This window comes from Gopherus flavomarginatus, chromosome 5, assembly GCF_025201925.1.
Source record: "Gopherus flavomarginatus isolate rGopFla2 chromosome 5, rGopFla2.mat.asm, whole genome shotgun sequence".
NCBI classification, from domain to species: domain Eukaryota; kingdom Metazoa; phylum Chordata; order Testudines; family Testudinidae; genus Gopherus; species Gopherus flavomarginatus.
The window spans coordinates 78,579,957-78,592,733 of NC_066621.1; the positions used below are offsets into that span (position 1 = coordinate 78,579,957).

The window sequence follows — 12,777 nt, forward strand, 5'->3', positions numbered from 1 at the left end:
ATGTTGCTTGAATGCCAGCAAACACCGGGACCATACGCAGCTAGGCTTTGTCATGCAAGGATACCAGATTACTTGCTACGTGCGTGGCGTGGTCAAGTGCGTGGACTACCATGGAGGACAGAATAAGGCTGCCCTACCCGGAAACCTTCTGCAAAGGCTTTTGGAGTACCTCCAGGAGCGCTTCATGGACATGTTCCCTGGAGGATTTCCGCTCCATCCCCAGACATATTAACAAACTTTTCTAATAACTGTACTGGCCGCGAATGCATCCCAAGTTCTCACGGCAAATTAATCATTAAAAAATGCTTGCTTTTAAACCATGTTTTATATTTACAAAGGTACACTCACCAGAGGTCCCTTCCATGACGTCAATGCCTGGGATAGTGGCTTCGGAGGGCTGGGAGGGTAATTCTGTCAGGCTGAGAAAAAGCTCCTGGCTGTTGGGGAGAACGGAGTGCTGTGTGCTCTCTTCAAGCACTTCCTCCTCATCATCTTCCCCGTCCACAGAATCCTCAGGCATGGCTAAGATTACCCTCACCTTGAAATCCACGGACAGGGGTGGGGTAGTGGTGGCAGACCCCCCTAGAATTGCATGCATCTCAGCGTAGAAGTGGCATGTTTGCAGCCTTGCCCCAGACCTTCCATTTGCTTCTTTGGTTTTCTGGTAGGCTTGTCTGAGCCCCTTAACTTTCACACGGCACTGTACTGAGTCCCTGCTGTGGCCTCGCTCCATCATGGCCTTGGAAATTTTTTCAAATGTTTTTCCATTTCACTTTTAGAACGGAGTTCTGTTAGCACGGAATCCTCTCCCCATATAGCGATCAGATCCAGTACCTCCCGTGCTATCCATGCTGGAGCTCTTTTTCTATTCTCAGGAGACTGCATTGTTATCTGTGCTGATGAGCTCTGTGTGGTCACCTGTGCTGATCAGCTCTCCACGCTGGCCAAACAGGAAATGAAATTCAAAAGTTCGCAGGGCTTTTCCTGTATACCTGGCCAGTGCATCCGACTCCAGATTGTGACCGCTCTGGACAGCAATGTGCACTGTAGGATAGTTCCCGGAGGCCAATACCATCGAATTGTGGCCACGTTAACCCTAATTCGAAATGGCAATACCGATTTGAGCGTTAGTCCCCTCGTTGGGGAGGAGTACATATATCGATATTAAGAACCCTTTATATCGAAATAAAGGACTTTGTTGTGTGGACGGGTGCAGGGTTAATTCGGTTTAACACTGCTAAATTCGGTATAAACATGTAGTGTAGACCAGGCCTTAGATTTGGCCTATTTTTTAATATATAATTGTAATAACTGCTTTGAGGTTCTAGCCATAGATGAGCTGGCATTTCCTCCTCCTGATAGTCTGCATACTAGTTATAAACTAAAACCCTATCCCGTCTTCATGGATAATATATGACCTTTTTAGTGATGCACAAAGAGAGGAATTTAGTCAGAAGTCTGACAATTGTTAACTTTATTTTTGCCATGGACAGAACTGGGCCTTTAAACTGCCCTGACTGACAATGCCAAGATGTTCTTTCAGGGTCATAGTTTTTTCAGTTTTCTGACATTGCTCCATCCACTTTACCTTTACCTACCATGCATCTATTTGCTCGGGCTTTTGGGGTAGGCTGTTAATATGGGTAGGACAGGAGTCTTAATGTGGGCACAGTGTGGCTGTATGTGCATGCTTAATTATTGGCTGTCTGATCCCATTGCTGTGTGGGTTTAGCTATGAGGCTATTAAATGGAGTGTCATTTTGAATAATCATCAAGGAGCCTAGAGCTGAAGTAGATCTAATTTTTTTTTGAAGTGTTTCACTTTAGTACCCAGTCTTAAACATTGTTCATGCAGATTTCAATCTTCTCTACTCATGCTCATGTCATATGGTTCATAATAAAATTTCATATTTATTTTATGATCCAACCATCTGGTGAACTCAAGACTGAGAAATCCTGATGAAACCTTTCTGAGTCTAATCTATGCAGGCATTTACACTGTGATATTCTTGCCGGGGTATTGTCAGTGACTTCATCCTCTGCATTGCTGGAAGTGCAGACCTTACTTTGACTTATTAATTTCTCCCACTTACTGAATGTGGTGATCTGATTCATCTGTGAATGTGATCTGATTCATTTTTGGTGCATACAGTTACTCTTTACGATGTAATAAGGATGTTTTTTAAATACCTTAGATTTCTTTCCTGTTCAGCTACTTGATGGACTTTCTTTTTAAAAAATGTAAATACATCTACTGAGGACTTTGCTCCCTCTTTCCAGTGTTGTGTAGAGCACAGGTCTGCAGCCCAGGGAATCTGGGACCATCTCGCGATAAGAGCAGGGTTACAGTTGCATTATCTTTATATAAGACCATTTTTAATACCATTCAGATTTTAAAAATACAATAAGGAAGTTACTGATTATTTCCTTAGAAGTAGCATGCTTTTCTGTGCTACCTAGTCTTACTTGACTTGTGAAAGTATCTTTTAAAATTCTTGCAGTGATTTGTAATACATCCCATGGAGCACATATGCAACTCGGCCCAATTAATGTAACATTAATGAGGGGCTGAGAGGTGACTCTGACAGGTAGCGGATCTTACTACAATGACTTAGAATAGTAGAGGAGAAGAAAGATTGTCCTTTTTCAAAGCTACGATGACTTATCTGTCATCCCAGAGGACAGATGGGGCAGAGGATGCTGAGAAGCCGGTGAAGAGATGGCGTAAACTGTGTCCAAGGGTATATCTACATTTCAGTTAGATACCCATGGCTGGCCTGTGCCAGCTGACTTGGGCTTGGGCTAAGAGGCTGATTAATTGCACTATAGAGGTTCAGGCTCGGGCTCTGGGACCCTCCCACCTTATGGGGTCCTGGAGCCCAAACCTCTACACCGCAATTAAATAGCCTGAGCCCTGTGAGCCCAAGTCAGCTGGCAGAGGCCTGAAGCAGGTTTTTAATTGCAGTGTAGACCTATTCCAAGTGCTTGCAAAGGGTCATGGACTAATCTTCTGCATATGTAAACATAATTTCCTGTGGGCCACAAAAAATAGGGTATTATTGCAATCTCTCAGCAAATGGAGTATTTGTTCTTGTCTTCACAGTTCAGTTTCTTTTTTTACACTGCTGCTTCCTGGAGGCTGGATGGTCACAGATGTGTTACCTGATGGATATATATAATATTTTTATTTTTTATGAATTATGTTGTCAGCTGTGGCACGATAAACAAGACAATATGACAGAACTTAATGAGCTGGCCAGGCACATTCAGTAGGATAGCTATTCTGCTTAAATAACAAGTGCAGCTGAAAGCTCTCCTGGTTTCCAGGTGTCTCCAGTTGAATACAACTTGACCAGCATCTGCAGAAGTATCTATTTAACAAACACAGAAGTGGGAGAAAACGGACAAGATGTTTTGTCAGCTAGAAAGACCAGTAGGCTCCATATCCCTAGCATTTGTGTTATAGAATTATTGCTCCTTTGCTGAACAGTAGCAGAGTTCTGGGCCTTGTAGTTGATGAAAAGTTGGGTATTTTCTTAATTAACATTCATGTTTACAAAACATGCATAAGACCTGTTTCCTTGAACCGAGTGGCAATAGACTTCACCCAGGCAAAATGCTCTCTTGCAGAATCCTCAGATAAGGCACCAGTGCCCTGTCTTAAGAAGTAGTTTTCTTGGGCCTCTGTCTTCAGGGCCTCATGCAGGGCTAAGGGTGTGATCCATGAAGCAACTTATGTACCTAAACTCCAGCATTAAGTACCTAAGAAACCATGCACAATACCAGTGGAATCCATAAAACTCCAGCTTGGCTGCTTCCAGATTGCGTAAGTGCCTAAACACACTCGGCACCTAACATTCTGCTGTAAAGTAGGACCTAAGTTTTAGATTCTGGAGCATGTGCACTACTGTCACACTCTAGGCCTACAAATGCCTGTCTCCCACCTAAGCCCCGGTGTGGTTCATGAGCAGGGGAAAAATGAGCATTTAGCCAACTGTCTTGTGTGCCAGTCTTGATCAGGTAGGTGTGGTCACAGGCCGCCTACCAAATCGGGTCCCATTTGAAATGGAGGAAGTGGTGACCTCACTGCCCACCGTATAGCCCAGTGGATAGAACACTTGCCTGGGCAGTGGGAGATCAAGGTTCAGTTCTCTCTCTGCCAAAGTGGGAGAGAGGATATGAACAGGGGGGTCTCACCTTTTAGGAGAGTTCTCTAACCACAGAGTTATGGCATAGTCTCATGTGGGATTACTTAACAAGTACGTAACTCATTCCCATGAGAAGTGGCCTAAATGCGTAAGCCACCTGACTCCAGGAGGTGGGTTCCCATTCATGGATTGCAAGAGCTAAGAGAGGGGTGTGCATGCATCTCTGCAGTCGGTATCTCTGATAGGTGCGTTTAGGCCGCTCTCTGTCTAGCGTACTGGCTTTTGTGAATTGCATAATCTCCGGTGCCATCTCTCTCATTCATTGTCTATGAAGTCTAGGTACCTAACTCCACTTTGCGGCTTACAGTGGTGTTCCTGTAATTTTTCTAGGTGACTAAGAGTTAGGTGTTTTGATGCTCAGCATTGCAGCACCTAAGACCCTTCTTGGATTCCACCCTACCTGCTTTACAAACTCTGTGCCTCTTTTCTCCTTCAGCCCCTGCACTTTTTACCTAGCATCTCCTTATTCCCAGGTTGCTCAGAAACCACATGGCCTGCAATAAGGTGAGTCTGGGCATCTACTCTCCTTTCATGTAGCTGTGTTTCAATACAAAGGAAGCCCAGAAAGGTGAAAGGGCACAGAGAAGAGTGCTCTAAAACACATTATATCCTCAACAACTCGGAATGCAGTGCTGCTGTATGGCATTTTTAACTCTTTTTCCGGAGAGATTTCAACTTGGGTGATTTATTTATCAATGACCCTTAACAATCAACTATTAGCACATTTTGGCATAACAGAACCATAGCAGTTCTGTTATGAGGAGAGAGGACAAGGTGCCTGTTAGATTCAAGATTGTTCTATGCAATATATTTTCTGGGTTTTTTTCTATTGCACTTTAAAATGTCTCCAGGGTTGGGGCTTCTGACATTTCACTCCCCTTGGGAGACTTTTTTCACAGTTTTCTGCTGTATAGATCTTGCTGTCAAGAAGTTTTTCCTTGTTAGAATCTAAATTTCTATTCCTTAGCTTTATCGCTGTGCTCCTTGTTATCCCCTTCTGTACAATGCAAAATAATTCATCTGTTCACTTGCTTTTTTTTATAGAACATTTTCCTCATTCATTCTGATCAGATGACTTTTTTGGTGTGAGGTAATATGCAAGCATAAAATATTTGTAAATGAATTATTCCAAGGTGATTTTATAGATCTGGCAAGTTCCCTCTGTCTAAATGGGGATTGGCTGGCACCATTTAAAAAAAAGTAAAAAGTAACGCTATCTCAACTACTTTTAAACATATTAAAAGACTTCAAAAAAATCAGACTTGAACAAACTCAAAGAATGAGTAGATAAGATCCCATGGGAAGAAAATCTAAGGGAAGGAGGTGTTCAGGAGAGCTGGCAATTTCTCAAGGAGACAATATTAAAGGCACTGCAAACTATCCCAATACAAAGGAAAGGTTGGAAGAATAGTAGGAGGTCAATATGGCTCCATTCAGAGCTCTTTAATGACTTGAAAATCAAAAAGGAATCCTACAAGAAGTGGATACATGGACAAATTGCTATGAAGTAGTGCAAAAGAATAGCACAAACATGTAGGAACAAAACCAGAAAGGATAAGGCACAAAATGAGTTACACCTAGCAAGGGACATAAAAGGCAATAAGATGCTCTTTAAATTCAAGAGAAAAATGAGGAAAAGTGTAGGTCCTCTAGGGGGAAGGAGAACTAATAATTGATGACAAGAAAGCTGAGGTGTTTAATGCCCATTTTACTTCAGTCTTCACTAAAAAGGTTAATGGTGACCATGCACTCAACACAATTAATATTAGCATTAAGGTGGAAGGAATGAAAGCCAAAATAGGGAAAGAACAAGTTAAAGAATATTTAGAGAAGTTAGATGTATTCATGTCAGCAGAGTTTAATTAAATTTATCCTAGGGTTCTTAAGGAGCTAGATTAAGCAATTTTGGAACCGTTAGCAATTATCTTTGAGAACTCCTGGAGGAGGTGTGGGGTCCCAGAAGACTGGAAAAGGACAAACATAGTACCTATCTTTAAAACGGGGGATGAGGAAGTCTCAGGGAATTATAGACCAGTCACCCTAACTTTGATACCTTGAAAGAAACTGGAACTAATTTGTTAGCACTTGAAGGATAATAGGGTCATAAGGAATAACCAGCATGGATTTGTCAAGAACAAATCATGTCAAACCAACCTACTTTTCTTCTTTGACAGGGTTACTGGCCTAGTGGATAATGGGGGCAGTAGTAGATGTGATTATATCTTGATTTTTAGTAAGGTTTTTAGCACAGTTCTACATGACATTCCCATAAGAAAATTAGATTAAATTACTATAAGGTTGGTGCACAACTGGTTGAAAGACCATACTCAGAGTAGTTACCAGTGGTTTACTATCAAATTGGGAGGTTGTACCTCGTGGGGTCCTACAGGAGTCAGTCCTGGGCTCAGCATTAGTCAATCTTTTCATTAATGACTTGGCTAATGAAACAGAGAGTGTGCTTATAAAATTTTCAGATGACACCAAGCTGGGAGGGGTTTCAAGCACTTTGGAGAATAGGATTAGAATTCAAAACTACCTTGAGAAATTGGAGAAATGGTCTGAAATCAACAAGATGCAATTCAATAAAGACAAGTGGAAAGTGCTTCACTTAAGAAGAAAAAACCAAATGCACAAATACAAAATGGGGAATAACTGACTAGGTGGTAATACTGCTGTAAAGGATCTGGAGAGTATAGTGGATCACAAATTGAACAAGTCAACAATGTGATGCACTTGTGAAAAAGGCTAATTTCATTCTCGGGTTTATTAGCAGGAGTGTCATATGTAAGATACCAGAGATAATTGTCCCACTCTGTTTGGCACTGGTGAGGCCTCAGTTGGACTATTGTGCCCAGTTCTGGGCACCTCACTTTAGGACAAATTGGAGATAGTCCAGAGGAGAGCCACAAAACTGGTAAAAGATTTAGCCCAGGTCTACACTAGCAGCGGGGTTGACCCAAGAGATGCAACTTCAGCTATTCGAATAGCGTAGCTGAAGTCTTAGGTCGTAGCTGAAGCGTATCTTAGGTCGATTTACTTGGTCATGAGAACGGCGGTGAGTCGACCGCTGTCACTCCCCCATCGACTCCACTTCCGCCTCTCACGAGATGGAGTTCCAGAGTCGATGAGGAGCGTGATCGGGGATCGATTTTATTGCATCTAAAGTAGATGCAATAAATCAATCCCCGATTGATCAATGAAGACCTGCCCTATAGAAAACCTGACTTCTGAGGAAAGATTAAAAAACCACCGGCATATTTAGTCTTGAGAAAAGAAGAGAGGGGGAGGGCGAGGGGAAGAGGTTTTGATAACAGTTTTCAAATGTGTTAAAGACTGTTTATACAGAGGACTGTGGTCAATTGTTCTCCAGTCAACTAAAGGTAGGAGAAGAGTGTTGGGCTTAATGTGCAGCAAGGAAGATTTAGGTTATATATTAGGAAAAAGTTCTAACTATAAGGATAACTAAGCTCTGGAATAAGCTTCCAGTGGAGGTTGTAGAATCCCCGTCATAGAGGGTTTTTAAAAAAACAAGTTGGACAACTACCTGTCAGGGATGGTGTAGGTTTACTTGGTCCTGCCTCAGCACAGACAGCTGGACTTGATGATTTCTCAAGGTCCCTTCCAGCTCTACATTTTGATGATTCTTTTGTGATTTAACAAAAAAATCTGAGAGATTTGCTATCTCTGAGGACTCGTAATGGCGTATGGAATCTTCCACTTCTCCCGTGCACACCAAATCAGTAGTGACCAAAAGTTGTTACTGTTTTACAGCAGTATGCAACCTGAATGTATACTTTCTTGTACTCTTCCCAATATAAACCTCACCAGCAATTATTTTAGGTGCTGTCAGGGGCTAAAACTTTTGTACACTGCTTACCCTTCTCAGAGATCCTTGGATGAAAGGCACTGTACTCAGTTTTCCATATAATACACGCAGAATAGGAAGTCACCTATTGCAGCAAAAGGGGCAGCCAAATCTTCAGCTGTTCTGTGTGGGTGACAGTGTCTGTTCTTTGCAGCCCACAAGCTGGGCTGCCTAGAGCAGCAGACTGCCTACGGCTGGCACTCCCTAGCTGCATTCCCACCAAACGATCCTCTTGTCCCTTCCTAGATGGGACTCCCAATGTTTACATCCGACTTACAGGAAGAAATCACAACTGCTGCCATTGTGACTTTGTTCTTTCCAAAAGTGCCACTGTTCATCCAGTGGCAGATGCAGGCCAGTTGTTGTCATGGCAACAAGGGCAGAGGGAGGAAGGCAGCTTAATTCTAGAGCTCATAATTAACTGGGGGGGGATAATTGTAGCAGGAGGGGAAGCTCTCCGTAATTATAGGAGAACAGCACAGATGAAAAGGCAGGGCACAGATGCTGTCAGTGTTGTGTGCCCTGCTGTAGCCATTTAAGTTGTCGTAGGCTGGGAGGTGTTGTGAAATGGGGAGACACTGCCATTCGTAGCAGGGCAGAGCAGCTCCTGGGGAGCTTTGACTTGGGGGGGGGGATTAGAGGAACAGATCCATTAGGGAAGCAATAAGGAGATCGTCAGAAAGGGAGAACTACTTACATTTACAAAGCAGATTCCAAAGTACTTTATAGGCTGCTAACCAAATTCCATTCACACGTACACCAGTATGTACCAGTAATACAACGAGCTGAAACTAAAACAAGTGGTAGGTAGACAGATATGGGCACAGAGAACATAAGGCCTTTGGCTTGAGTGCAGTTACTCAAGGCTTACGCTGTGTGATGGAGAGCAGAATTACAATTGGATGAAATATACGCATGGAGAGCTATGAAATGCAGCCATTTCTGGGGTGGAATACTGCAGCTAGTCATTTTGGCAACATTAGAAAGTTCTTCAGAAGGCAGCATCTACTGACCACAAGCTGTCGGGGCTTTGGCTTAATATCTAATCTGAAAGGCAGCCACACAGCACCCCCATCACCCAGAAAGACATGAAGCCCACTTTCTGAATTATCAATGCCATTATCTACAGTTCCTGTTTCTCCTTGGAGATGAGACTAAGCCTGACTCCCTTTAGATCTCACAGAATCACAGGGAGAAGTGGCTTTTAGGATGTTACTTAAGGTGAACTTTGACACTCCCCTTCTGTGCCCTAAGGGCTACATAATAGATAGTTTGTGATGGAAGCGGTTGTGAGGAGAGCAGTTGTGAGGGGAGGGGAGGTTGTGCGGTCAGTAGAAGGATATTCACTAGTGCAATGACCTACTTCTGGCCAGGCTGCTGGGATGTTTGTAGCTACCCTACTTAGGATCTGTTCTCCTAAAATCACCATGGTTTTCTGTTAATAACATGAACTTCTTCTTCGAGTGATTGCTCACATCCATTCCAGTTAGGTGTGCGCGCCGCGCGTGCACGTTCGTCGGAAACTTTTTACCCTAGCAACTCCAGTGGGCCGGCAGGTCGCCCCCTGGAGTGGCGCCGCCATGGCGCCCAATATATATCCCTGCCGGCCCACCCGCTCCTCAGTTCCTTCTTACCGCCGTGTCGGTCGTTGGAACTGTGGAGCGCGGCATAGCTGTCCTCCACGTCCCTAGCTCTCCTTGTTTTTCTATCGTTATCTCTATTGTAGCGTTAATTAGACTGTTAAGTAGATAGTAGTAGTTAAGTGTTAAGTAGTTGTAAATAGTTTTTCGCCGGGGGCTTAGCCCTTCCCGGCACCCGGCACCGGGCTCATGCCTGGTTCGCCGGGCTTCAAGCAGTGTGCGGCCTGCAAGAAGCCTATGCCCACGAGCGACCCCCACGACGCGTGCCTGAAGTGCCTGGGGGAATCGCATAGATCCGACAAGTGCCGCATCTGCAAGGCTTTTAAGCCAAGGACTAAGAAGGAGAGGGATCAAAGGCTCCGGACTCTCCTCATGGAGGCGGCACTTGACCCGGCGGCTTCGCAGACCGTGATGTCGGCGCCGGCACCGGATCGCACCGGCACCGAGAAGACTCCCCGGCACCGACCTTCTCCGGCACCGGGGACAGAGCCTAGGCCGTCGAAGTCCATTACTCCGGCCAGGCACACCCGAGTGGAGCGCCCGGCCTCAGCATCGGCCGCGGCGCCGCCGGCACCGTCGACTCCGGGCCCGGCGGGTCCGTCGAGTCCGGTGCCGCCAAGCTCCCCCATGACATCTGGGGTCGAGATAGTGGTGCCATCTACACCAGAGACCTTCGCCTCGGCACGGGACCTCATAGCCATGACCGAGCCCACTCAGCTACCACCCCCGGTACCTCCGGTGCGGGTTGTGTCCAGAGGCAAGCCTATGATGTCGGCACCGTCCCGGGACTCTCGCTCTCGCTCCAGGTCCCGACGTCAGGGTCGCTCCAGATCCCGCCGCCGCTCGCAGTCCCGGCACCGCTCCCCTCAGCGGTACCGGTCGCACTCGCGGCGCCGGTCGACACCGAGACGATCGCGGTCAGACTCCAGCCGTCGTTACCGGCACCGCGAGTCCAGGAGCCGATCCAGACGTTCGCCGCACCGGTCGACCTCCCGGCGCCGAGCTGGTGGCAGGTCCCGGTCCCGGTCGACCTCCCGGTACCGAACCGGTGGCAGGTCCCGATCCCGGCACCGAAGCGGCGCCCGGTACCGATCCAGATCCCGGCACCGTGGCAGAACTCGGTCCCGCTCCCGGCACCGTTACGACTCCCGGCACCGGTCCCCGGCACCGAGACGATCGCCCGTGCCGGCCCGCGCGGACCCTTACCATCCAGGGTCCGCCCCGCCATGGCCCTCGAGGCAGCCGTCCGTGTCTTCGCTGGCGGACAGTGGGTACGCGCTCGGCACCGACCGGCAGGCGGCGCTGTTCAGCGAGCCTCCACAGCAGGACGCAGCCCCACAGCAATGGGGTTTCTGGACACCCTGGGCGTATCATCAGGCCCAGGGCCCCCAACAGCTCCCTGCTAGGCCGGCGACTGCAGAGCGCAGGGCACCTGAGGCCTCGTTGTCTCGCCCCCCTCCCTCCCCGGATGGGGAGGAAGGATCCAAGCAACAGGACTCCACTTTGGCTCCTGAGGCAGAGGCGAGGGCCGAGGGAGACCCCCCTTTAGACACCCTCTTGCCGGGGGTCTCCTCATCTTCTTCCCCTGATGAAGCGGTGGCTGGGACCTCCTCCAACAGCCCCCCCCCGCTGGACCTCAGGGCGCACCAGGACCTCCTCCGGCGAGTAGCCCAAAACCTGAGTCTACAAGCCGAGGAGGTCTCGGAGGTAGAGGACCCTATTGTCACCATCCTCTTGGCAGACGCTCCCACCAGGGTCGCCCTGCCGTTCATACGGACCATCCAGGCCAATGCCAACACCATCTGGCAGTCTCCGGCCTCCATTCCTCCCACTGCGAAGGGCGTCGAGAGGAAGTGCATGGCTCCTTCTAAGGGCTACGAGTACCTCCACGTACACCCGACTCCGTGTTCCCTGGTGGTCCAATCCGTCAATGATAAGGAGCGTCATGGTCAGGAGGCTCCAGCCCCCAAATCCAGGGAGGCTAGGCGGATGGATCTCCTCGGCCGTAAGGTGTACTCGGCGGGGGCGCTGCAACTCAGGGTCTCCAACCAACAGGCCCTGTTAAGTAGATACGCCTTTAACTCCTGGGTGGCAGCAGACAAATTCAAGGAGCTGTTGCCACAAGACGCTCGTCAGGAGTTTGCGGCCATCCTAGAGGAAGGCAAGAAGGTCGCACGCACGTCCTTGCAAGCCTCTCTGGACGCTGCGGATTCGGCTGCCCGTACCCTCGCGTCGGGTGTAACGATGCGTCGCCTCTCCTGGCTGCAGGTTTCCGGCCTTCCGCCGGAGCTCCAGCACACAATACAGGACCTTCCTTTTGAAGGCCAAGGGCTGTTCTCGGATAAGACAGACCCTAGACTCAAGAGTCTAAAAGACAACCGAGTCATCATGAGGTCACTGGGGATGCACACTCCAGTGACGCAGCGCAGACCCTTCCGGCCGCAGCAACAACAACAACAGCGCAGGCCGTATCTCCAGTTCCGCCAGCGGCAGGACCTTAACAGGCGCCGCGGCAGGAACGGAAGGCGCAGGCACTCGGGGAACCAAGGGGGCCAAAACCAAGGCTCCTCTAAGCCCCCGCCTGGTCCCAAGCCTTCATTTTGAAGGTGCGCCCGAGGGCGCAGTAACAGTTTCCCCATTGGATCCTTTCCCCCCGTTTTCCAACCGCCTTTCTTTTTTCCTCCCGGCGTGGTCCCTAATAACATCAGACCGCTGGGTCTTACGCACGGTGCAGTCGGGATACCGCCTGCAGTTTGTTTCATTTCCTCCTCCCCGCCCCCCTTCCTCGTCCCTCTTCAGGGACCCCTCTCACGAGCAATTCCTTCGGCAGGAGGTGCAGACGCTCCTCGGCAAAGGAGCTATAGAGGCGGTGCCGGAGAACGAGAAAGGCAAGGGGTTTTATTCCCGCTACTTTCTGATCCCCAAGGCCAAGGGAGGCCTCAGGCCCATCCTCGACCTGCGAGAGCTCAACAAGTACCTGGTGAAGTTGAAGTTCCGCATGGTTTCCTTGGGGACCATTATCCCATCCCTGGATCCGGGAGACTGGTACGCCGCCCTCGACATG

The 12,777-nt window shown here is 48.1% G+C and overlaps 1 protein-coding gene across 8 annotated transcripts in view; it reads left to right on the forward strand.

Moving 5' to 3' along the window:
- Positions 1 to 12,777, forward strand: part of TRIM44 (tripartite motif containing 44) — a 168,857-nt gene that overhangs the window by 61,012 nt on the left and 95,068 nt on the right. The window lies entirely within an intron of this gene.